This window comes from Archocentrus centrarchus, unplaced genomic scaffold (assembly GCF_007364275.1).
Source record: "Archocentrus centrarchus isolate MPI-CPG fArcCen1 unplaced genomic scaffold, fArcCen1 scaffold_57_ctg1, whole genome shotgun sequence".
NCBI classification, from domain to species: domain Eukaryota; kingdom Metazoa; phylum Chordata; class Actinopteri; order Cichliformes; family Cichlidae; genus Archocentrus; species Archocentrus centrarchus.
In genome coordinates this window covers 710,586-736,952 of record NW_022060278.1, presented here as the reverse complement: position 1 = coordinate 736,952, position 26,367 = coordinate 710,586, and the positions used below count along the sequence as shown (strand labels likewise).

At 41.2% G+C, this 26,367-nt stretch overlaps 1 pseudogene; it reads right to left on the bottom strand.

Annotated features, from left to right (window-relative positions):
• Window positions 1-26,367, bottom strand: part of LOC115777559 (obscurin-like) — a 698,358-nt pseudogene that overhangs the window by 330,120 nt on the left and 341,871 nt on the right.

Genomic DNA, 26,367 nt, shown 5'->3' with positions numbered 1-26,367 from the left:
GCATGCATCATCCAAACACATCACTTATAGTCTATTTCTATCCTGAAAAATGAGCACTATAGACTTTTTGAAAACCACGTTGTCTCCATATCCCTTTGTTTGCTGTCACACCAGCACATTCGCATTCAGTCTGTAAGTCCATCTGTTAAGCTTTTTTCCTTCATACTTTCTCCTGCTCTCTCACTGTTTTTTTTTCTTTGTTTGTTTTTTGCTTGTTTTTTTTTCCTTGTATATTGATTGGTTGCTCATTCTTAGCCCCACCCACCCTGTAACAGTTTGTACTTGAAAGGAAGGCATGTGTCCCCTTCGTGCTCAGAAGAGCTGGAATGGGCTCCATTTTGCCAGTGAGCCTGAATTAAATCAGCAGTGAGGAAAATTGATGGATGGGTTGATGTTTGTTTCTTTGGTGGTTTTCAGTGAATATCAGTCTGTTTCTCTCCTCTACTTGTCCAAATGTTCTCCACATTTTACTCCCTCATTATATGAGTAGTGACTGCTTTTCTCCCCCCTTTGGAAATCTCAGACTTGTGTTCTAAAAGTATGCCAATTATCTGCCAATGTGGGATCTAACTGTCATTTTAGTTGTAGAAAATAGAGGGATAGTGATAATGAAAAGAAAAAAACATAAACCCTCACCTGCAGACCAGACAAACTTTGGTTCACTGTGATCAGTGTGATACTGTGGGTCTCCTCTTCCAGCTCTACACACATATCCTGCTGTGTGTGTCTGTCCATCAATGATGTAGGAGTCCTGTGCAGTCCCACTGCCATCAGGTAGCAGCTCATAACTGTAGGATTTCTCTGATAGATCAGGAACAGCTTTATACCAGTAGAAGCTCCATCCTGCAGACGGATGTTCAACCTCACAGTTCAGAGTTACTGAGGCTCCAGGACTCAGCCATGATGGAGACACAGTGAGGACAGGACGGGGTTCTAGTGGGAAGTTATTTTCATAGAATGCATACATTATATGAAATGCTTTTATACTTCAAAAGTAACAAAGAATTTCCATTAAGTTCCAAAATTATCTCAACACATTACCCATATTAACTTTCTAATTTGTAGCTTGCAGGATGGATTATGATTTTACTTACTGTCTGACATGGTCAAATTGAAAGGTGCACTCCACTCTGTAAAATGATTATGTTGAGCACTTTTGCTTCTGCCTCTACACTCGTATTTTCCGGTATTGGATGGAGAAGCAGAATCAACCCTGAGTTCACTTTGGTTTGATGGTTTATATGAGCTGGTAGTTCTCCATTCATACTCCCACTCAGTGTCTCCTCCTTGGATCTCACAGCTCAGAGTGATCATCTCTCCACTGTATACTTTGGGCCAATCAGGTGTCAGAGTTACAGTAGCACTGGCTGGACCTGTTAATATATTTAAATTATTTCTTTTAAAAAATAAATGATTTTAAATCAAAATCTGATATGTATTTTGACATCATCTTAATAACACTGCATTGCAGTTTGCAGTTCCAAAGCATCGGCCCTTATGCTGCCCTCGCAGTGCGTTTCTGGCAGAGCTAGACAGCTAGTTAACACTTTGATACTCCAATAAACTCACAAGTCCTTGCTTGGCTTTGCACAGTTTAATTAAGAAGTGTCGCCAGTGTAAAACTGAAAAAATACAGAAACATAATCATATATTAATATACGCACACTGTAATGGAGTCCTCATGACACATTACTAAGCAGCTAACTGTACAGGTAGAACATTCCCCAACTTAACAGGCTAGCTTAACAAGAATAGCAACTATAAAATTATCCAAAATAAAACATCAGAAAACTAACAAATAGTAGAAAACATAGTCAGAACTAATGCATGAACTACTTACAGACAAATGTGTCCAAGGCACAAGTGTAAGAAAGGGCACTCTTTTGCACCATGTGCTTAGCTGCTTTCCCTGTAGCCAACTGCTTTCACTGATTAGCTACAAATGTATTCCATTAAAAATAAAATAAAAGGTCCACTAGGTGGCAGCATTGTACAAATGTGGTCACATTATCACCGCTTTAAATTACAATATTTTTATAGAAAACAGCACAGCCCTCCTGTCCCACTAGTCTGTTATACAATGACTTGTAATTATGGTAAAACTATCTCACAACTAGGATCTTATGTGAGGTCTAAGAAAAAGGGAAAAATGGCTGTAATTCTACAAACCTTTTTTTTTCAAAATGTAAACTAACAGAATAGAAAACATTGCTCATGTTGTTGCCACATCTCACTTAGTGAAAGCCCACAGTACACCTCTGGCTGCAGACCTCCACTTTTTGTGGATAAACATCCACGACCATAAACATTCCTCCAGATAATGTTACAGCTTCTGTGAACAAATAGTCTCTGTGGTGAGGACAGAAGAATACTGTTTTTTGTTTGTTTACAACACCATTGTAGATAGCTGATTGTCTATATATACTGCTCAAAAAAATAAAGGGAACACTCAAATAACACATCCTTGATCTGAATGAATGAAATATTCTCATTGAATACTTTGTTCTGTACAACGTTGAATGTGCTGACAACAAAATCACACAAAAATCATCAATGGAAATCAAATTTATTAACCAATGGAGGCCTGGATTTGGAGTCACACACAAAATTAAAGTGGAAAAACACACCACAGGCTGATCCACCTTTGATGTCCTTAAAACAAGTCAAAATGAGGCTCAGTATTGTGTGTGGCCTCCACGTGCCTGTATGATCTCCCTACAATGCCTGGGCATGCTCCTGATGAGGTGGCGGATGGTCTCCTGAGAGATCTCCTTCCAGACCTGGACTAAAGCATCCACCAACTCCTGAACAGTCTGTGGTGCAACGCGACGTTGGTGGATGGAGCAAGACATGATGTCCCAGATGTGCTCAATCGAATCCAGGTCTGGGGAACAGACGGGCCAGTCCATAGCTTCAATGCCTTCATCTTGCAGGAACTGCTGACACACTCCAGCCATATGAGGTCTAACATTGTCCTGCATTAGGAGGAACCCAGGGCCAACCGCACCAGCATATGGTCTCACAAGGGGTCTGAGGATCTCATCTCGGTCATGCTACCTCTGGCGAGCACATGGAGGGCTGTGCGGCCCTCCAAAGAAATGCCACCCCACACCATTACTGACCCACTGCCAAACCGGTCATGCTGAAGGATGTTGCAGGCAGCAGATCGCTCTCCACGGCGTCTCCAGACTCTGTCACGTCTGTCACATGTGCTCAGTGTGAACCTGCTTTCATCTGTGAAGAGCACAGGGCGCCAGTGGCAAATTTTCCAATCCTGGTGTTCTCTGGCAAATGTGAAGCATCCTGCACGGTGTTGGGCTGTGAGCACAACCCTCATCTGTGGACGTCGGGCCTTCATACCATCCTCATGGAGTCAGTTTCTAACTGTTTGTGCAGACACATGCACATTTGTGGCCTGCTGGAGGTCATTTTGCAGGGCTCTGACAGTGCTGCTCCTGTTCCTCCTTGCACAAAGGCAGAGGTAGCAGTTCCTGCTGCTGGGTTGTTGCCCTCCTACGGCCTCCTCCACATCTCCTGGTGTACTGGCCTGTCTCCTGGTAGCGCCTCCAGCCTCTGGACACTACGCTGACAGACACAGCAAACCTTCTTGCCACAGCTCGCATTGATGTGCCGTCCTGGATGAGCTGCACTACCTGAGCCACTTGTGTGGGTTGTGGAGTCCGTCTCATGCTACCACGAGTGTGAAAGCACCACCAACATTCAAAAGTGACCAAAACATCAGCCAGAAAGCATAGGTACTGAGAAGTGGTCTGTGGTCCCCACCTGCAGAACCACTCCTTTATTGAGTGTGTCTTGCTAATTGCCAATAATTTCCACCTGTTGTCTAATCCATTTGCACAACAGCATGTGAAATTGATTGTCAATCAATTTTTAGCACTTTCTATTAAGGCTTGGTAATAATGTGTTAATAGTGAAGTAATAAGATGGAAACTGGAAAGTAATATGAAAATAGCAAGTTATTGCAACTTAATTACAAACTGATATTGTTATAATATGCAAGTAATGATCATGCATTCACAATGGTTATAGCTACACAATATTGCATTGAAATGTATGTAATTGGGTAATAACAGGCGAGAAACTGGAGGTAATAATGTGGAAACTAGCCATTATCAATAGGATATTAATATAACATTTTAATCAAAGTATGGCATCAAGTCAGTTAAACTTCTGGGATACTGATCTGACCAGTTAAGTAGCAGAGGGGGTTGTTAATCAGTTTCAGCTGCTTTGGTGTTAATGAAATTAATAACAGGTGCACCAGAGGGGCAACAATGAGACAACCCTCAAAATAGGAATGGTTTTGCACGTGGACGCCACTGACATTTTCCCCTCCCATTCCCTCATCTTTTCTGATTATTTTTCACTAGTTTTGCATTTGGTTAGGGTCAGTGTCACTACTGGTAGCATGAGGTGATACCTGGACTCTACAGAGGTTGCACAGGTAGTCCAGTTCCTCCAGGGATATGTGCCAATGCCAGAAGGTTTGCTGTGTCTCCCAGCAGTCTCAGGAGCATGCAGGAGATTCAAGGAGACAGGTAGTTACTTGAGGAAACCTGGACCGCACTAGATGGCCCTTAACCCATCAGCAGGAGTGGTACCTGCTCCTTTGTGCAAGGAGGAACAGGATGAGCACTACCAGAGCTACAAAATGACCTCCAGCAGACCACTGGTGTGAATCTCTCTGACCAAATAATCAGAAATAGACTTCATGAGTCTGTGTAGATTCTCAGTTATCCAGGTCATAGTAGTCTCTGGAGCTTGAAAAAAGGCGACTGGACTTCTTTTTGTTTCTTGAAGACGTTTCACCTCTCATCCGAAAGGCTTCTTCAGTTCTCAACCAAATGGTGGAGAGACCCAGGTATTTAAACCCCTGTGGGCGTAGTCCCCTGGAGGTGGTTATGACCCTCTATTGATCATGTGCTTGAACACATGTGCCCAGGTGTGAAGGGGGCGTGGGTCATATTTAATCAGTGGTTTCAGTTGAAACCAATTTAGGACTCCGCTCCATTGTTTCCTGTGGCCTATTGAGGTCACTGGAACAAAGGTGTGAATGGGGGTTGAGACGTCTGGGAAGGGAGCTCAGGACAGCACTGTAAGCGGGGGAAAGTTGGTGACGTAATCCACCTCCTCTGTTCAATGATGGTTGTTCACAGTGGACATAGATGGCTTCTTTCACTCCTCTTTCAAACCATCTGTTTTCCCTGTCCAAAATGTGGACATTGGCATCCTCAAAAGAGTGCCCTTTTTTTCTTTCAGATGCAGATGTACTGCTGAATCTTGTCCTGTCGAAGTGGCTCTTCTATGTTGTGCCATTCGTTTGTGAAGAGGCTGTTTGGTTTCACCAATGTAGAGGTCCGAGCACTCTTCACTGCACTGAACAGCATACACTACATCGCTGATCTTGTGTTTGGCGGGTTTGTCCTTGGGATGAACCAGTTTTTGTCTTAGGGTGTGACTTGGTTTGAAGTATACTGAGATGTCATGCTTGGAGAAAATTCTTCTGAGTTTCTCTGACAAGCCTGACACATATGGGATGACAATGTTGTTCCTCTTGTCCTTCCCATTCTCTGTAGTTTGTGTTTGGCCTTCATTCCTGTGCATCTTAGCTGATTTGATGAAGGCCCAGTTGGGGTAACCGCATGTTTTGAGGGCTTTCTTAATGTGTGTGTGTTCCTTATGCTTCCCTTCTGCCTTAGAGGGAACACTTTCCGCACGGTGTTGTAGGGTCCTGATCACCCCAAGTTTGTGTTCCAGAGGGTGGTGGGAGTCAAAGAGGAGATACTGGTCTGTGTGTGTGGGCTTCCGGTAAACTTCAATGTTGAGGCTTCCATCTTCCTCGATAAGCACCGCACAGTCCAGGAATGGTAACTTGTTATCTCTGGTGTCCTCCCTGGTAAAACGTATGTATTTATCCACTGAGTTAATGTGACGAGTGAAGGCTTCTACTTCTCGGGTTTTGATTTTGACCCAGGTGTCATCTACATATCTGTACCAGTGGCTAGGTGCCGTCCCTTTGAAAGAACCAAGAGCTTTACTTTCCACTTCCTCCATGTAAAGGTTGGCTACAATGGGAGACACTGGGGAGCCCATGGCACATCCATGCTTCTGTCTGTAGAATCCATCATTGTATTTAAAATATGTTGTGGTAAGGCAGAGATCTAAAAGTGCACAAATCTGATCTGGGGTGAAGCTGGTTCTGTTCAGTAAGGAATCGTCTTCCTGTAGTCGTCTTCTGACGGTCTCCACTGCCTCAGTTGTAGGTATGCAAGTGAAAAGTGAAACCACATCAAAGGACACCATGGTTTCATCAGGATCCAGTACAAGATTCTGGACCTTGTTAGTAAAATCTGTAGAGTTTTCAATGTGGTGGGGTGTGATGCCAACAAGCGGTGATAAGATGGTGGCGAGGTGTTTGGAAATGTTGTAGGTGACCGAGTTTATACTGCTGATAATGGGTCGAAGTGGGACTCCTTCTTTGTGGATCTTTGGGAGTCCATAAATGCATGGAGTGGCTTCTCCAGGGTACAGGCGGTAGTAAGTGTGGCGGTCAATGGCTTTTTCCTTTTCAAGTTGTTGCAGGCAGCAAACAACTTTTTTCTTGTAGTTGCTTGTGGGATCACGTCTCAAGACCTCATAAGTATTGTTGTCACTGAGGAGTGTAGTAATTTTGTTGTGGTAATCCGATGAATTCAGCACAACCGTGCACCTCCCCTTGTCGGCTGGCAGTATGGTGATGTTTTGATCCTTGCTTAGGGCTGTGATGGCCTTCTTCTCCTGAATGGTGAGAGCCACTTCGACAGGACAAGATTCAGCAGTACATCTGCATCTGAAGGAAAAAGGGCACTCTTTTGAGGATGCCAATGTCCACATTTTGGACAGGGAAAACAGATGGTTTGAAAGAGGAGTGAAAGAAGCCATCTATGTCCACTGTGAACAACCATCATTGAACAGAGGAGGTGGATTACGTCACCAACTTTCCCCCGCTTACAGTGCTGTCCTGAGCTCCCTTCCCAGACGTCTCAACCCCCATTCACACCTTTGTTCCAGTGACCTCAATAGGCCACAGGAAACAATGGAGCGGAGTCCTAAGTTGGTTTCAACTGAAACCACTGATTAAATATGACCCACGCCCCCTTCACACCTGGGCACATATGTTCAAGCACATGATCAATAGAGGGTCATAACCACCTCCAGGGGACTACGCCCACAGGGGTTTAAATACCTGGGTCTCTCCACCATTTGGTTGAGAACTGAAGAAGCCTTTCGGATGAGAGGTGAAACGTCTTCAAGAAACAAAAAGAAGTCCAGTCGCCTTTTTTCAAGCTCCAGAGACTACTATGACCTGGATAACTGAGAATCTACACAGACATATTGCCTTGCACTTTGGGAGGAACACCCTTCAATTGGTGCGGGAGTATGAAAGGGACTCAAGAAAGCTAGCGGACTACAGGAACCACCTTCGTTTCAACTTGAGATGCAGACAGTCCAGACTGGTTCCCAAGAGTTTGCACCTTGGGTCCACAGTAAAAGGACATAGAGCTGACCATATTCTATGGAGAGCACAGAACCACCTTTTAAGTGAAAGGATAAGACAGGTCCATTTCACCATAGATGCACTCCAGAACAAAATCCACCAGACTCAGCAGAAACTCTCATCACTCTTACCTCACACCATCGCAGAAGAAGTTTCTACATTTGTGGACAAAGCCCAGCTCGCACAACACATCAAAGGCAAGGAAAGACAACTACGTAAATTTCAAACTCTGCAAACCAAGGCATACCATTCATCTGTTAACAAACAGGACGACACGATAAGCAATTGAAACCAAGGAAAGTGGGTGAAGAACCTATCAGACAGGGTCCTCACCAAACCAGAAGAAAATGTGCTAGCCAAAGGACTCAACTTTGCCATAGCCCCACAACAGCTTCCTATAGTAGACCTCATCACAGCAACAGAAACCGCTATAAGAAATAACAAACTTTCTCATCCTGTAGCAGAACAGATCAGGATGAAAGTTTCAGCCACTCTCGCCAGTGCAAGACTTCCTCCATCCAACCTCACCATTCAGGAGAAGAAGGCCATCACAGCCCTAAGCAAGGATCAAAACATCACCATACTGCCAGCCGACAAGGGGAGGTGCACGGTTGTGCTGAATTCATCGGATTACCACAACAAAATTACTACACTCCTCAGTGACAACAATACTTATGAGGTCTTGAGACGTGATCCCACAAGCAACTACAAGAAAAAAGTTGTTTGCTGCCTGCAACAACTTGAAAAGGAAAAAGCCATTGACCGCCCCACTTACTACCGCCTGTACCCTGGAGAAGCCACTCCATGCATTTATGGACTCCCAAAGATCCACAAAGAAGGAGTCCCACTTCGACCCATTATCAGCAGTATAAACTCGGTCACCTACAACATTTCCAAACACCTCGCCACCATCTTATCACCGCTTGTTGGCATCACACCCCACCACATTGAAAACTCTACAGATTTTACTAACAAGGTCCAGAATCTTGTACTGGATCCAGATGAAACCATGGTGTCCTTTGATGTGGTTTCACTTTTCACTTGCATACCTACAACTGAGGCAGTGGAGACCGTCAGAAGACGACTACAGGAAGACGATTCCTTACTGAACAGAACCAGCTTCACCCCAGATCAGATTTGTGCACTTTTAGATCTCTGCCTTACCACAACATATTTTAAATACAATGATGGATTCTACAGACAGAAGCATGGATGTGCCATGGGCTCCCCAGTGTCTCCCATTGTAGCCAACCTTTACATGGAGGAAGTGGAAAGTAAAGCTCTTTCAAAGGGACGGCACCTAGCCACTGGTACAGATATGTAGATGACACCTGGGTCAAAATCAAAACCCGCGAAGTAGAAGCCTTCACTCGTCACATTAACTCAGTGGATAAATACATACGTTTTACCAGGGAGGACACCAGAGATAACAAGTTACCATTCCTGGACTGTGCGGTGCTTATCGAGGAAGATGGAAGCCTCAACATTGAAGTTTACCGGAAGCCCACACACACAGACCAGTATCTCCTCTTTGACTCCCACCACCCTCTGGAACACAAACTTGGGGTGATCAGGACCCTACAACACCGTGCGGAAAGTGTTCCCTCTAAGGCAGAAGGGAAGCATAAGGAACACACACACATTAAGAAAGCCCTCAAAACATGCGGTTACCCCAACTGGGCCTTCATCAAATCAGCTAAGATGCACAGGAATGAAGGCCAAACACAAACTACAGAGAATGGGAAGGACAAGAGGAACAACATTGTCATCCCATATGTGTCAGGCTTGTCAGAGAAACTCAGAAGAATTTTCTCCAAGCATGACATCTCAGTATACTTCAAACCAAGTCACACCCTAAGACAAAAACTGGTTCATCCCAAGGACAAACCCGCCAAACACAAGATCAGCGATGTAGTGTATGCTGTTCAGTGCAGTGAAGAGTGCTCGGACCTCTACATTGGTGAAACCAAACAGCCTCTTCACAAACGAATGGCACAACATAGAAGAGCCACTTCGACAGGACAAGATTCAGCAGTACATCTGCATCTGAAGGAAAAAGGGCACTCTTTTGAGGATGCCAATGTCCACATTTTGGACAGGGAAAACAGATGGTTTGAAAGAGGAGTGAAAGAAGCCATCTATGTCCACTGTGAACAACCATCATTGAACAGAGGAGGTGGATTACGTCACCAACTTTCCCCCGCTTACAGTGCTGTCCTGAGCTCCCTTCCCAGACGTCTCAACCCCCATTCACACCTTTGTTCCAGTGACCTCAATAGGCCACAGGAAACAATGGAGCGGAGTCCTAAGTTGGTTTCAACTGAAACCACTGATTAAATATGACCCACGCCCCCTTCACACCTGGGCACATGTGTTCAAGCACATGATCAATAGAGGGTCATAACCACCTCCAGGGGACTACGCCCACAGGGGTTTAAATACCTGGGTCTCTCCACCATTTGGTTGAGAACTGAAGAAGCCTTTCGGATGAGAGGTGAAACGTCTTCAAGAAACAAAAAGAAGTCCAGTCGCCTTTTTTCAAGCTCCAGAGACTAGACTTCATGAGGGTGGCCAGAATTCAATTCAGACAATTTAAACTATTTATTTAGGCTGATGAAAAATTCATTTGGCAAAAAGCAAAATCCAAAACCAAGTCAAAAAGGGAAAAATCAAGTAAATACTAAGGGATGGAGAACTAGGAAAACTAAGACATGCAAACAGGCTTAGACCAAAAAACAGACACTCAAAAGGGGACAACAAAGGGGACGACAGCAACAATAAATACACAGAGGAGTGACTGGGGCAGAGAAGAGACACCTGGAAAACATCAAAATCAGAATAACAAGATATGGGGAAAGGAGAATGAAACACCAAGCACAAGAAAGTAATGACTAAGTAAAACAGGAAGTACAGAAACAGAGACAGCTGACGAAGAGAAAACTTAACAACAGGATTACAAGAAACACAGGCGAGGTAAACTAAACCGAAAACCCAACAACTAAAATGTCAAACAGCACATGAGGAGAATCCAAAAGGTATATTTAAACTAAGAAGACCTGAGAATATAAACATAAATAATCCCAGAATCCCAGGGTTTCATTCCCATCTCAAACCAGGAATCTTTACCATGTCAGGCAAATCTGTTAACCACTACACTATGGAGACACCTTATGCCATCAAAATAATTTGACATTCAGAAAGAATATTGGCTGGTTGGTAATTTTAAATAATCCAGGTAATATTTATAGTTTGTCAGCACCATTTTTAATATTTAACTCTGTACGCCTGTTATAGCACACTAGGACACACCAAGGAACAGTTTTCCTTCACAAACCACTCGTTGAGGTGATTTGTCATGCTACTGTAGGGAGACTGCAGTGTTTGAACAGTACAAGACCCCCCCCCCCCCCCCCCCCCCCCCCCAAAAAAAAAGATCTTCTAAACAACACCTTGAAGGCTTTTCATGTACTCAGTGGTTGTAAGTAGAAGACCAAGCTTAGATTCAATGAGAGTAAGGAAGAGTTGAGAGCTGTTCACCAGCTTCAACTGTTCATAGAGGATAACAATTAACAGTTATTTCTGAGATCCTCAGTACCACTCCCACGACCACAGCATGAGCAGAGCAGTGCTTCTCAGACTAAAAAAATGACTCAGACTGTCTGAGGTCAATAACTTTAACCAGAAATTAAATGAGAAATTGGCAGAAAATGGAGGGTAGAAACTATTTTAAGTAGTGCAACTGATCAGTGTTTAGTGCACTGTTGTGTGTTTTGGTTTATATCCCCACAGCTAGAAAGGGACACGGAGTCCCAGACTCACAAATTTACAGGGTCGTGGACTCTGAAAACTGAATGTTTTTTTTTCTTCTTTTGTTCATGTTGCATATCTCCATGTAATCTTGTTGGCAGACAAATAGCACAGGTCATATAACATCATCTGCATCAGCAAAAATACAAGAATTAAACTCACCACTTTCCTCCACAGTGACTTCATTGCTGTCCTCAGAGAAGAAAGCTGGATCTCCTCTCCCTCCTCTGCAGTGGTACAGACCTCCTTGTGAGACTCTAATATCTCTGTTTGCTTCATTTCCTCTCATGAGCTGAGCTTCAGAAGAGACTGAATCACGTCTGAACCAGTCAAACTTCCAGCCAGCAGAGCCCTCCACAGAGCAGCTCAGTGTCACGCTGCCCCCTGCTGGTATAACCTTTGACCTTTGTGCTGTCAGTGTGGCTCTGGGTTTACCTGCTGTTGAGGTTACAGGAAAAAGTAAAAACTTTTGTTTTCATAAATACATTAAAACTGATCATGTAGTGATATTTAGACTGTAACAGCACAGTGATGCCAACATATGTTTAAAGTGTTTGTAAATGTGAATATCAACCCACAGAACACAAATACACAAAGTCACTACATCATGTAAACTTCAGCAGCAGCCTTTTCATTGTATCATGGTGTTTGCAGTTATTTCTGTGTCCTTATATTTACACATTTACAACTTGTGTGAGTAAAATTTGAAAGTTTTTCCTTTGGTAATTTATCTTCCTGGATGAGGTGAAGCAGCTGAGACATACTGTGAAGTATTTACATGTATTAGAATTGTACAGACACAAGTTACTCTGATATGTTTTGTTCTGCTGTGAATGATTCACTGTGATTCTTTCTAAAAGATGCTTTTCTTTGGTTGCCAAACATTTTACTGAGCAGCTCAAAGCACAGCTGAAATTTTACAAGAGGAAGAAATTTTTCACCTGTTTGATAAAATAAATAATAAAGATAAAATATGACCAACTTACATGATACAGTCAGTGTGATGGTATCACTCCACCCTGTTAACAAATAGTCCCTTCTGCCCCTGCATCTGTATCCTCCACTGTCAGACTCAGCAGCTCTGCTGATTCTGTATTCATTGGATGTTGGAGGTGTGTTTAACTTGGCTGGACTCCATTCATACGTCAACTGAGTTCCTCCACCTCCCTGAATCTCACATCTGACAGTGACTGTCTCACCGCTGAATATCTGAGTCCAGGATGGCTGCAGGATCACAGTGGGCTTAATGGGAACTGTTCACATAAAAATATCCAGTTAGGAGACAAATAGAAACATAAACTCAACAGAAGATCATAATTTCTGTTTCATATAATCATGGTAAATGTGTTATTTTCTAATTAGAATTTGACTTGTACGTAAAAGAAAAATAATCATTAGGTGTTCATTGAACAAACAGTGCTGCTCTTTCAGAGTTTGGAATAAAATACTAAACTCACGAGTTTCCTCCACAGTGACTTCATTGCTGTCCTCAGAGAAGAAAGCTGGATCTCCTCTCCCTCCTCTGCAGTGGTACAGACCTCCTCCTCTAATATCTCTGTTTGCTTCATTTCCTCTCATGAGCTGAGCTTCAGAAGAGACTGAATCACGTCTGAACCAGTCAAACTTCCAGCCAGCAGAGCCCTCCACAGAGCAGCTCAGTGTCAAAAAAAAAAAAAGAAAAAAAAAAGAAATACAACAAAACAAGAAAATTATTGCCACTGAATGTTTGGCTTTTTTTTGGGGGGGGGGGGGGGGGGGGGGGGGGGGGTGTATTCATTACGTTTTGTTAATCTCTTGCTCTCTTCCACAGTGTCCTTTGTCCTGTCTCCCTCCTCTCCAACTATTCATGACAGATGGCTGCCCCTCCCTGACCTTGGTTCTGCTGGAGGTTTCTTCCTATTTAAAGGAGTTTTTCCTTCCCACTGTCACCAATGCTTGCTCAGGGGGTTCATTTTACTTGTTGGGCTTTCTTTATCATTGTATGGTATTTACCTTACAATGTAATGATTGTGGAGGCAGCTGTTTGTTGAGATTTGGCATGACATAAATAAAATTTAACTGAATTTAATTTAATTTAATTTAGTTATTTAAGTGAATAAAGTCTTTTGTTTGTTTTCAATCATCGGGCACAAAACATTTGAATCTCCTGGGACACTTTGGAGCGATGTGTGACCCTCTTGCTTAAAATGTTGTTATTAAATCACAAAATGAAGAGATAATACTTTTCAGAGAATTGCATCCATTCTTCCAGTCCACAGACTTGAAGAATAGATTTTTAGGCATTTCTCTGTGTAGTGTTTTATAATTAGGAAACCTTGAGTTAATACAACAAGGACACTGTGATAGTCTGCACACCAATACACTAAAAAGGTGTGTTTGCTTGGGTCTCCACAGCAGTGGATTCTGCTGGAGAACTAATTCAGTTTGTAGAGATGATTAAATAAATGCACAGAAACAAAAAAAACTGCATGAAGGCAGCAGACTCTTCAGTAAATCACACTCTTGCGCAAGTACCTGGTGGTTTTAAAAATGAAACATATTAAATGAAATTTTAAAAGTATAAAATTGTTAGGTCAGCTCCCTCATCCTCCTATAATCATCTCTCCCATTCTTCCCTCCCTTTCTGTTCTGTTCTAGTGCAGGTGGCGCTTTGGGTCTGCTGGGGGCGCTGCAGCTCCAGCCTCAAATACAGGGAACTACATCTCCACACTGCCACATCACAGACTCAGTTATTTACTCCGGATCTCACTGAGCTCCATCTCTGTTTCCCTGGACTTCCATCTATCCTCGTGTCCCTGAGCACTCAGCTGGCTCAGCCTCTGCCTCTGCTCCCCCTCCTGCTTCCTGCTGGTAACCCCAAATCTGTTTATCTCAGCTACTGAGTGACACAAGAGATTGGAAATAGGAGATCAATATTATTCATATTTTATATACAGCGAGAAAATAAACACAGTCTTACCTTCAGCATTTCCATAGCAGAGCGTGCTGAGCACTAAAATCAAGATTGAAACATCATCAAACTGACAGAAAATCAACTCATTATGAACTAAAGCATTTATTAAAAAAGTGAATTTTCATATGACAGAAAATTTCTGTGCTTATACGCTTTACACTGCTATAAACTGGCATAAACTGCAGTGTAAAGTAGCTGTGTATCAAACACGATGTTCCCCTTTAAACTGAGCCAAGACACCAGCCAATATTTTGGTTACACAATCGTGTTGATAGTAAAAAAAAAAAACAATACTCTCAGATAAAAGTGTTCATCACCTCATAGTCTGTTATTTTATCCATAATTTGAAAAAAAAAAAAAAGTTTCTTTATTCAGTAACATTCAAACAGAGGAAGTCAGTAATGTACTTACAGAATAAGCTCAGCACACAGAGCAAAGAGCGCCCCATCTCACATCCAGCTCTGCTGCACTCTGAGGCTCAAGTGTTTTATATTCCACTAATAATTATGAGAAGAAAGAGATGCTGGGCTCTAACTTCTTCTCACTGGCCTCTCGGTGCTTCCTTCCCTTTCACACTAAACTCAAAGTTGCAGCAGCAACTCTGACTGATTTACATTTCCTGTCCACTGAAAACACACCAGCTCTTTGAGTTGGTGCCTTTCTCTTTTCTATACAAACTGTTCTGTTACTTCGACCCAGGCAACACTTACAGAACCAGTCAAATGTTTGGACACGTGTACGTGGATTGTATGCAGTTTATACTGTTACACTGGTTTTTTTTTATTTGTAAAGGACGACATTTAAATCACTTTAGTTTAAAATTAAAACATTTAATACATTAAATAACCAGAAGAATTACATGTACACGAGCACTCTCGGTTCACGAAATCACAGGCCACATGTGTCAGACTCAAGGCCCGCGGGCCGGATCCGTGAGATGATTTCATATAGCTATTATTAATGGCCAACGGTAAACAGCGCTCCCACCATTTATACTACAAATCCCACAATGCACCGCAACAGCTCCTGCAGGCCAAGACCTGTGCGGTAACCCATTTGTGTTGCCAATGATTTACTGATCAGTGATCAGCAGACAGCACTTTTTACAGTGACCTATAAGCTAGCCCTACCTCCAAAAATGGCCAAATGAAAAGTGGAAAACAGGTGGGAGGCAGAGGACCTGATCGCTGACATCGGAGGTAAACCGTGTGTCTCTTTTCCCCGCCTGCGATGTGTGGGGAAAAGAGCGGATTGGTGGGACAGTTACGGGAGAAGATGCAGAGGGAGACCTGCACAGGTGACAGTGCATCACTGCTCACACACCAGGAAACGCTGCGCAGCAAAGTCCCGAAGACACAACGCGTCATTAGCACCGTAACACAGACAGTGCGCGCGACCGTCGCTGAGCCACCCGTTACGTGCCCTTACCTGGTGAACAGCTGTTTACACTCAGTGTTTCACCGCTGAGCCGGCTGATCAAAGGAATTTTGAATTACCGTAATTTAGCGACTGTTTGTCCTGTCGGAAAAATTCAAAGTTTCTGAAAGCTGAGAAATTGCGCTTCACATGCAACATAGGAGTTATTACAGTAAAAGTTCGCAAATGGTGTAACCTTTGACCCTGCAGCTTCAGGGATGGAAATCAGAGCAGGTTTCCACCGCTGTGTTTGCAGCTGCACTTTTTGCTGATAAACTGGACACACTGCGCTGTTTATGCAGCGTTTTTCCGCATATGAAGCGCAAAAATTCACATCACAATTTTTACCTGAAAAATTAGCAAAATTTCATCAGCTCATTTTTGAAGAAAAATATAATTATATATTTTATTTAATGTGTTGAGGGGAAATTTTCTGTATTCTGACCATTCAAATCATATTGCTGATTAAAATAATTTTTAATTCTAACTCAGACTGTGGCTTCAATTTTGGCCCTTCATACGACTGAGTTTGACGCCCCTGTTCTAGGCTAAACATAACACTTTATACTTCCACTATCTACAAGCGCTATCAGTTCAAAACAGAGAGCCGTGGTTTAGGCTTGACCTTCTCAGATTGGTTCACCCAATGGTTGGTTCCAGCCTCATAGCACAAGCTTCTCCAATCTGCAATAAGATCTCTGTAAAAGAATCACATGCCTTCCTCCCTAATCCCTAATCATGACATAGCAGTTTTATTCCATTTAGCAACAGGGTGTGATGACCTATACGCACACCCTCCTTAGACACAGACGTACATGTTTTGGGAAAACCTTCAGACTGGGAAGGCCATAAATAAGATAAACATGTTTCCTAAAGGCCATGAAGTTAGTCCGGTGACCACTGGTCCACTATCTGTCTGCTCGCTATCTAATTTAATTATTTATTTTATTGTCTATTATTTGCTTCAGCCACTACTTATTAATTAATTTCCTGCAGTTTACTTTTAAGCAGTTGTCATTTTATTCATTGACTAAATAATAAAACCCAACAGTATGTAGTTTAGTTCACTGTCATGCTTTGTCAGTTTCAAAGGATGTGACTCTAAAAGCTCACATGCTCACAGTCCAGGTAATATTTCATGTATTTTACAGGTAACACATCTGCATCAGAAAATAACTGCTGACAACTGACCTTTAAATAAAAATATGCAGTTAATCTCATTCTGAGACCTGAGTACTGATCTGAAATATCATTAAAATAAATGGCGTTATCCTACTGTGTGCTGATAAGCTGGACTTAAAGTGTTGGCTCTGCACCGCAAAGGTAGCATCGTTTCTTGACCAGCTGACAGTTAACAGCAGTCATCCAAACACATCCTGTGAAAATTTTAGTGCTACTTTAAAAAAAAAAAAAAACAGGAAAATGAAAATGGAGAATGTTAAAGAATGTTTAAAAACATTGTGTATGTGAGATCAGTGAGATTTGCAACTAATTCACAGAAATAAACAGCTGAAGGCTTCAGTGTTTCCTGGAGGAAGAGGGACCAAGATGGGAACCATAACACCCATCCATCCATCCATCCATCCATCCATTCGCTTCCGCTCATCCTGTTCAGGGTCGCGGGGGGGGGCTGGAGCCTATCGCAGCTGTCATAGAGCGAGAGGCAGGGTACACCCTGAGCAGGTCGCCAGCCTGTCGCAGGGCCAACACAGAGACAAACAACCTTTCACGCTCTCATTCACACCTATGGGCAATTTAGTGTAGCCAGTTAACCTAACCCCAGTAAGTGCATGTCTTTGGAATGTGGGAGGAAACCCACGCAAGCACGGGGAGAACATGCAAACTCCACACAGAGAGAGGGAGAGGCCTGGGCCAAGGTGGAATCGAACCCTTCCAGATGGTATTCTAACTGTGAGGCTGCAGTGCTAACCACAACACATTAGACAGAAAACCAGTTTATGTTGTTATTCATAAGTTTGGTGCTGTTGGTCAGCAGCAATAATTCCTGTATGGTTATATTCTTGTAGTTCAACCTGCCAGCACCCGGGAGCTCCCAGAAACAGAGGAGCCCCAGACAAGTGAAACTCTTGCAGGGGTCAGTCTTGGTGTGCATGGTGTATAAACAGCACATTCAGACATGAGAGACGGGACATGGCTGCTCCATCAGACTGTTAAAATTACACCATTATGTCATTCATACACAGGTTGCTTCAACATACATATTACAGCTTCAATCGCACATTCTCACACAAGCCTCGAGGTGTAACGTAATGAGGTCAGAGTTTTCTTTACATGGCATTTGGAAACTTACTTTGGCAAATAGAGATGCCGCTTCCTGTATATAGAACACATTTTATCAAACTTCAGTAAATTAAACTGTAACTTACAAATGACCTCACCTGTCCAGCTTGAAGTACCTAACAGAACTCTTTCACTTTGGAAACATTAACCTGCTGCTGGCTGATGCAGCAGGAATGTGATAAACTCAGAGTTACTCTGCACACAGCTGAAAACCTCAAAACAACTTAAGTGATTTGGAATGAGTTTGTGAGTTAGTGCAACTAACAAAAATGGAGGACATGCAGTTTTACTCCTTTTTTTTTTAAAGTGATTTGGGAATGTTTGTGGGTCTGACCTGTTAAGATTGTGATCACAGCTCCTTACAGGGCAGCGAGCAGGAAGGTGGTAACGTGGTGAGAAAATAACTTGGTGGTAAATAATGTTGCTTCTGTCCTGCTGTGAGTGTTGGAGAAATTCTCGTAGACAGATCCTTTATCAGTAATATAGTTTATTACAAAAGGAACAACGACTTTACATTTGTCGGGCTGACGAATGGGAGAGGGCGGTCCAATCGCCCTAACTCATCAAATAAGAGAATTACAAGAGTTTTATATCTTCATATCCACACACACATCTTGGTTTGATATCATAGGGAGAATCCAGCTTCAGCTCTCTCTCTCTCTCTCTCACACACACACACACAGTGTTTGTGAGAGACTCGGCATGTAAGCATTTCCATATCTGGCTAATGTGACGTAAGCAGCCCTCTGAACTGATGGAAGCATGCACGGATCTCAAACGTACACATCATTATATAGACAAGACATGAAGTAAGGGGGGGAGAAAAACAGGCCTGTCAACTCAGGAAAGGGCGTCATATTTGATATATCCCCTGGAATAGTAAAAACTCCTATATGAAATATCAGACATGTAAAACATCAGCTACTACAGTGGTCATTCAAACATAAAGCTGACATGCTGAGATGTTGTCAGGTTAACAGAAAGGAAGGAATTTCTTGAGTGTGATTGTGCAGTAGAGAATCATGGAAGAACAATTTGCAGAAGAAACTGATGTTGTGCTTCACAGAGATAAGACTGTAACTTCTCACTGGCCCATCTGTGCTTCCTTCCCTTTTCCACTAAACTCAAACTGCTGCTGTAGCTTCGACTGCAGCAGTTCCTGATCATTCAGAACACACTAGCTTGTTTCTTGCATTTTATTCAAACCTGTTGTTATTTCAAATCTGGAAATTAGAATTTTTATCCAGGTTATAGTTTTTACTTCTTTCTTCTTGAGAAACTCAGATTTTTGTGACGTCCTGTGGTTTAATATCGTGCTGATTTCCTCCTCTGCTGTGCTTCTGGAGACCATCAGTGACTGAGAGTCAGCAAATTGTTGTCATCAAGTATATAATATTATTATATACCTATATGCTATTTTGCAACAACTGCTTGCTGCTTTCACACCCAGATGAACTTGAGTGACCTCCCATTCTTAATCCATAGGATTTAATAAGATGTCGGCCCACTCTTTGCAGCTATAACAGCTTCAACTCTTCTGGGAAGGCTTTCCACAAGGTTTACAAGTGTTTATGAGAATTTTTGACTGTTCTTCCTGAAACACATTTGTGAGGTCAGACACTGATGTTGAAGAGAAGGCCTGGCTCACAGTCTCTGCTCTAATTCATCCCAAAGGTGTTCAGTCAGGTTGAGGTCAGGACTCTGTGCAGGCCACACATGAAACTCACTCATCCATGTCTTTATGGTCATTGCTTTGTGCACTGATACGCAGTCATGCTGGAACAGGAAGGGGTCATCCCGCACACTTTACTGTTTAGTATAGAGATGTCTGTAAGAAGATGTTTTGGCACTGTAAGTGTCGTTAAGTTTGGAAGAACGTATGCATGTCTCACATGTTATACAGGAGTATGTTTTATCTTCGGAGTGCTGTTAACATTGTGTGCTTAAATAGTTTAGTTTCAGTATCCAGAACAGAAACAGTGTCGACTCTAAATTCAAACAGCGGTCTGTTTTAATACAGCTGAGTATCGCTGTAAGCAGTGAGAAATAAATAAATGTCAGAAAGATGGACATGTGTGAACTGTAAGGACACCGGGACTGAAAGGGAGTAATCCACACATGAATGTTGTTGATGTTTGCTGAAAGCTGGATAAGATGCAGTCTGGAAGGTGGGCTGAGTGTCTTCATTGCTCCTGAACATTATCTGCATTTACAGGGATTTCATTTTTGTAATGGTGGCACCATCCCTGCGGCCCGTAACACATGCATGGCTTTATTTTGTTGAACAGTTTTCTTTGAATCAAGTTTCCACTTCCTCTTTTCACATACAGTAAAGAGGCGTGATATCAAGAATAAGTTGTTGCCACATTCTCACTAGAGCAAATGTGTGCACAGACAGTAATTATCATACTGTGTACAAAATATGCAAACAATTGTTTTTAAAGTTTCAAACTACAGAGCAGATATTTCTAGATATTCTGTAAGGCACAATATATGCAGCACAATACTTTAATGCAGTAACTGAAGGAGAAAAGAGGAAGTGGATTGTCAATTTTTCACATGTGCAGTTGTGAGTTGTGTGATGACAACAAGGAAAGAAAAAGAGATGAGTTTTTAAGACTTTGCAACTGGCGCTCTGCCAATGATCTCTCTCTGCAAACTCCTGTCAGGGCTAAAATATGTTTCCTAAAAGGCAGCACACATTCAGCTTAAATCGTTCTTCCTCATTTTAGTTCTGCAGCCAAAGAACAAAATGTGAAGTCATTGCTGTATGTGGTCACTTAGCTGGTTGCTAAGTGACCACATACAGTCAGAGTCACAGGCGTAACCCGTTGGTGAAATGATTCGGGGCAGACATTATTTTTGGGTCCTTATCACCATGTTTTACTACAGGAAACACAACATCTCACATTCTCTCTCTCTCTCTCTCACAAACACACACACTGTAAGTGCAAAAATAATCATACATAGCAATGACTGATAATATTAGCATTATTCCAGCTTTTGATCGGCACCATGCACAAAAATGTGGAATAAAATAGTCATTTTCCACTCCAAATTAGACAGAAGTAAAGAAACATGTTTTGATATCTGAGAGAAACATTTAATAACAGACTCTAATAAAACACCCCCATCACATGCACTATTGAGGTTACCCGAGGCAAAGTGGGAAACATCTGGGAAGGTAATGTAATAGGTTTCACCCACTGACGGTAATGACCCACACCTTTTTTCACACTTTGGCTCATGTGATGTCTCACTCAATACTGGGTTAATGACCCTCAAGACTGTGGTGTAAAATTTGGGTTTCACCTGATTTACCCTCCATGACTGTCTTGTAAGAAATTACATAGAAAAACACTAATTATAAGCTGTAATTGAGGTCACGAGATGCTGAACTCCTCGCAGCTGGAATAGAGAAAGATTGTATCCAAATGGTTGTGAATGAGGTGTTATTTTTTCTTTTCAGCATCAATGCTGGTGGGAAGAATGTTTGTGTTCTAGTTTGCTGTTTGTAAAGGTTTCTTTCAGTAAATCTCAGAAAATTAGTTTGGTTTTGATGCTCAGTTTAGTTTTTCCATCAGGACCATCTCTAAAGGGGACAGCCCCCTCTAGGGGTTAATTACCCGTAACTCTGCCAGATGTTTTAGAACTGAAGAAGCTTCTTGGATGAGAGGAGAAACATTTTCACTAAACTACATGGCCCAGTTTCCCGTACAGGGATTATGTCTAATCCTGGACTAAAAACTTTTTCCTTTTAGTCTAGGACCGTGCTTAATCCATGACTGGGTAACTGCCTGCAGAAGTCCAGTTGCCTTTTTATTAATGCCTGTTCACTTTAAGCTGCAACACTATGATTCACAGTTCACATTGTATAATATCATGTAGTTACAGGTTAAAAATAATGCAGTTATATTTTACAAACATCATGATGACAGCAATGGCAATTTTATTTATCACATTTCATTACATCATGATTATAAAAATACTGCTCAGGCCAATATAAAAATCTAAGAATGCATAAAAGTCAAGAAGAAATGCATTTATTTAAATCAAATCAAAATCATATCAGAATCTTTAGAAGCTCAAACATTTTTAACCTTCCTTATGAAACACTGCAAAAGATGATTTTAAGTCAAGCTGCTGTTATTAAGTGAAAACAGAGAACATGAAACTAATTGGAAACACAGCAGTCTGCTACAAGACAGCATTAGGTCTATACTTCAAATAGTATATATTGTACACTATAGATACTGTATTTTATAATGATGGCCATTGTTGTTGTTATTGTTAACTGACTGTACAAATTACTGGGCATGTGTGACATGTGGAGCAGCAGTGGCTGTTTCTGCTTCTTGTTGGTTTCGTTGCTCCGGCTCTCCTCACCGAGCTGTAAGACGACCACAGAAAAGACAGTCTGTAACAATGTAATGAGCTAAAGAGTAAATTACAGCATGAATCCTTCATGTTAGTTACTGAGAGCACTTCCTAATTTGACTTCAGAGTAAACTGCTTAATCACCGGATTTGGAGATTATTTAACACACAAACACAATCATTTCCTTAACCAGCAGCTCACTCCACTTATAAACAGCATCACAGTTTTTATTAGTTATATAAGCTAAAATGCATGCACACAAAAAAAAAAAAAGTAAAACAGATTTACATTTTTAATCTTACTATATAATAACTTCTAATTATTATAGTAAATTATATAGATCATCACTGGTGATGATTGTGCACACTTTACTTACCCTGGTTTTTCTTGGTGTTTCCTTTATTGTGGCGGTTGACTTGAGCATACATCGGATTATCATCTAAAAGAGAAACAAGATCTCAGGATACATTTGCAGAAATATGATATGCAGTTGGCAGATGACTAGACAGACTTAGAAGTGGAGTTAAAATATATATATTTTTAAAATCACTTTAAAAATAACTATGTTTCATTTTCCCATACAACCCATCTGTGTGGTCAGGAATCTGAGTAGCCCCAAATTCACTTAGAGGAAAACTACTGTAGATAATCCCAAAGTCATTTTCAAAAAACAAAACAACCACAACAACAAAAAACTATCTGTGGTTGTTCCACCTCCTCATGTAGGATACATTTGAAAAGGTGGAAGAAAAACTAATAAAGTATCAGAAGAGCCTTTCTACAGAGTAAATACATGAGAAAACTGAAACACTGCTGACAGCTTAACACTTAAAGATTATTGATGCATAAAATGGTCCAAAAATGTACATTAAAAAAACGGCACATCCACAACAAAAAGAAGGGCACAACTGCAGAAAAAAAGCCGGTGGCTTGACCACATCTGTGTAATGCAGCACATCTTTGTGACAGAAAATAAAAAATATTTTCTGTTTAATTTTATTTCTTCTCTAGAATTTATTTAGACTAATATCATTATTATTATTACCTAGAGCACTTCCTGATTTAACTTCAGAGTAAAATGTTTCATCAGCTGATTTGGGATTTGATTTTCCTGTAAGTGGAGAGAAGATTATTTTAAATATTTTCTATAATCTGTAAAAAACAAATAAACAATAATTTAATTAATACAGAAGTTAGGTCTTGAGTTAGTTACTTGACTGGTACAAAGATAGAGTAGTACAGCTGTTATTAATGATATAAACTAAAATCCATACACAAAAATGAAGTAAAACATTTACATTTTTAATCAATTATTTATTGTCATAGTAAATCATAAAACACAAGATAACACTTGTTCAAATGTTCATTATGGCAATTTCTAAATCAATCAATCAATCAATCAATCAATCAATCAATCAATCACATGACAGCCACTCAGTACATTCAGAAATGGCCAAGATGACCTGTTGATGTTCAAACTGAGCATCAGGTTGGAGAAGAAAGGTGATCTAAGTGACTTTGAATGTGGCACGGCTGTTGGTGCTGGATGGGATTTTCCTACAGAACCATCTCTAGGTTTTACAGAGAATGGCCTGAAGAGGAGAAAATATCCAGTGAGCAGCAGCTCAAACAACATTTGTTACAACCACAGGATGCAGAACAGCATCTCTGAATGAACAAAATGCCAAAAATTGCCTGATGGCTGCTTCCAGCAGGATAATGTACCATGTCACAAAGCTCAGATCACCTCAGTCTGCAAACACTAAGTCAGGCTGTTGTGACGTACCTGCAGCTCCTATCTTCACCTCAGAGTAAACAGCACTCTCCTCTGGTTTATGATGCTTCCCTGTTAAGATCATCAGATGAATCAACAAAACAAAAAAATGAAAATATTTTCAGGTATTACAAAAAGCTTTCAATGAAATGAAATCGCGAATACAAGTGGCAGAAATGAGCTTCCTCCCAGAGGCGGCTGGCCTCTCCCTTAGCCATAGTGTGAGGAGTGCAGCTACTCAGAGTAGAGCCGCTGCTCCTCCACATCAAAAGGAACTAGTTGAGGTGGTTCGGGCATCTGACTAGGATGCCTTCTGAGTGCCTCTTGGGTGAGGTGTACCGGACATGTCCGACCAGGAGGAGGCCCCGGGGCAGACCCAGGACAAACAGGAGAAATTATCTTGCAGCTGGCCAGGGAACGCCTCAGTGTTCCCTCAGATAAGCTGGGGGAGGTGGCTGGGGAGAGGGAGGTCTGGGTTTCTCTGCTTAGGCTGCTCCCCTGCGACCCGGGCCCACATAACCAAAAGAAAATGGATGGACAATTATCAGCCTACAGAGAGCTGACATCCAAAAATCAAAGTGAAAGAAGCCGGTCCATTTTACAACTCAAACTGATAATCAGCAGTTTGTATGGCCCCTGTTTTAGGGGTTTTCTCATTGTTGCACCTCTAGTGTACTTGTTTATTTACTGTAATTAACATAAATGTAGCTGAAACTGATTAACCTCTGCTACTTTTTTTCCTTTATTTTCTTTAACACGCATGAATGTACGTGTATTATGGCAATAGCAGAGCTGACAGGAAGGAAGAAAAAAGGGAAAAAAAGGAAAAGGGGGAGAAAGTAGGAGAAAAAAATGACAAGAATAGAGCACAAGCAGAAAAACACAGCGGTTCACCACCTGCTGCACCTGCAACAAAAAGAAAAAAGAACATATAGAAAAAACAAACAGCAGCTGAAAAGAATACACAAATATGTAAAAAAAAAAACATGGCTACACAACAAATAATCAACCAGTTGTTTTGTGTGTGTGTTATAATAATTTTTTTTCACATCTAGTTTTAGTTAACTATAATCAGTGGATCAGTGCCTCCTCTGCTACTTAACTGACCAGATCAATATCCCAGAGGTTTAACTGAGTTGATGCTGTACTCTGATTACAAAGGGCTCCTTTATTCATTTAATTTTTTTAGCAGTCTCTGTCTGAGTGTGTGTGTGTGTGTTTTGCATGCTCACTCTTATTTCCAACATTTTTAAGCTCAATAACAGAGTATGTGACGTCTTGTGGTTCATCTGCTCCTGAAATGTGCAAATATTTTGGTTCAGGAATGAAAACATGTCACGTGTAATTGATCTCATGTACTGTACATATGATATACTGCACCATTTCCAGTGTCTTCCACATGCATGACAGATTGATAGAGGTTAGAATACTCTACATCTAAAAAACAAACAAACAAACAAAACTCACAATAAAATAAAAACAAGCCAAGATCAGAGTATTACTCTACTGCTGTTACACCAAACATCACATTTTTTACAGATAAGTGTAAATACAGAACATTTTAAGCCCTTTTCAGAGTTTGATTATTTTGATAGCTATTGTATAAGTAAGTCTTGGCTTGCACCCATAATAGAGTTCAATTAGCTGTTCTTATATGAAACTGACATTTATATATTCAGTCAGGTTAAAGATCAATCAAGTATGTTCAAATGTGTTTTAACTCTGATCTTTTAGTCATTTAGCTTTTTGACTATTCGTGCAACTAATTATCTTTTTTTGGCTTTGAAATAATACTTTAAGGACAGCTGACCATAAACTGAACCTAAGCAATGTTCAGGTTAATGGAGACTTAATGAGAAGCCAAATAAGAACTGACCAGGATGAAGAGAGTCCTGCCCACCAGCTTCACCCTGGTTGAGTTCATGGTTTCTGGTGGAGCTCGGACTGCGTGGTCTAACATAACAAATACACACATATCAGCCTAATAAACACATAAATTGTAAGATAATACAATAATTTTAATACAGTAAAGAATTTTTAAAAAGTATTATACCAACCTGATGAAGCTTGAATCTGTAAAAAAAAAAAAAAAAAAAAAGAACAGAAGTTGTTGTTCTGTTAATGTGATTGGACTTACAATTATCAGTTTAAAGTTTGCAATGAGGATTCATGTAGTAAGAA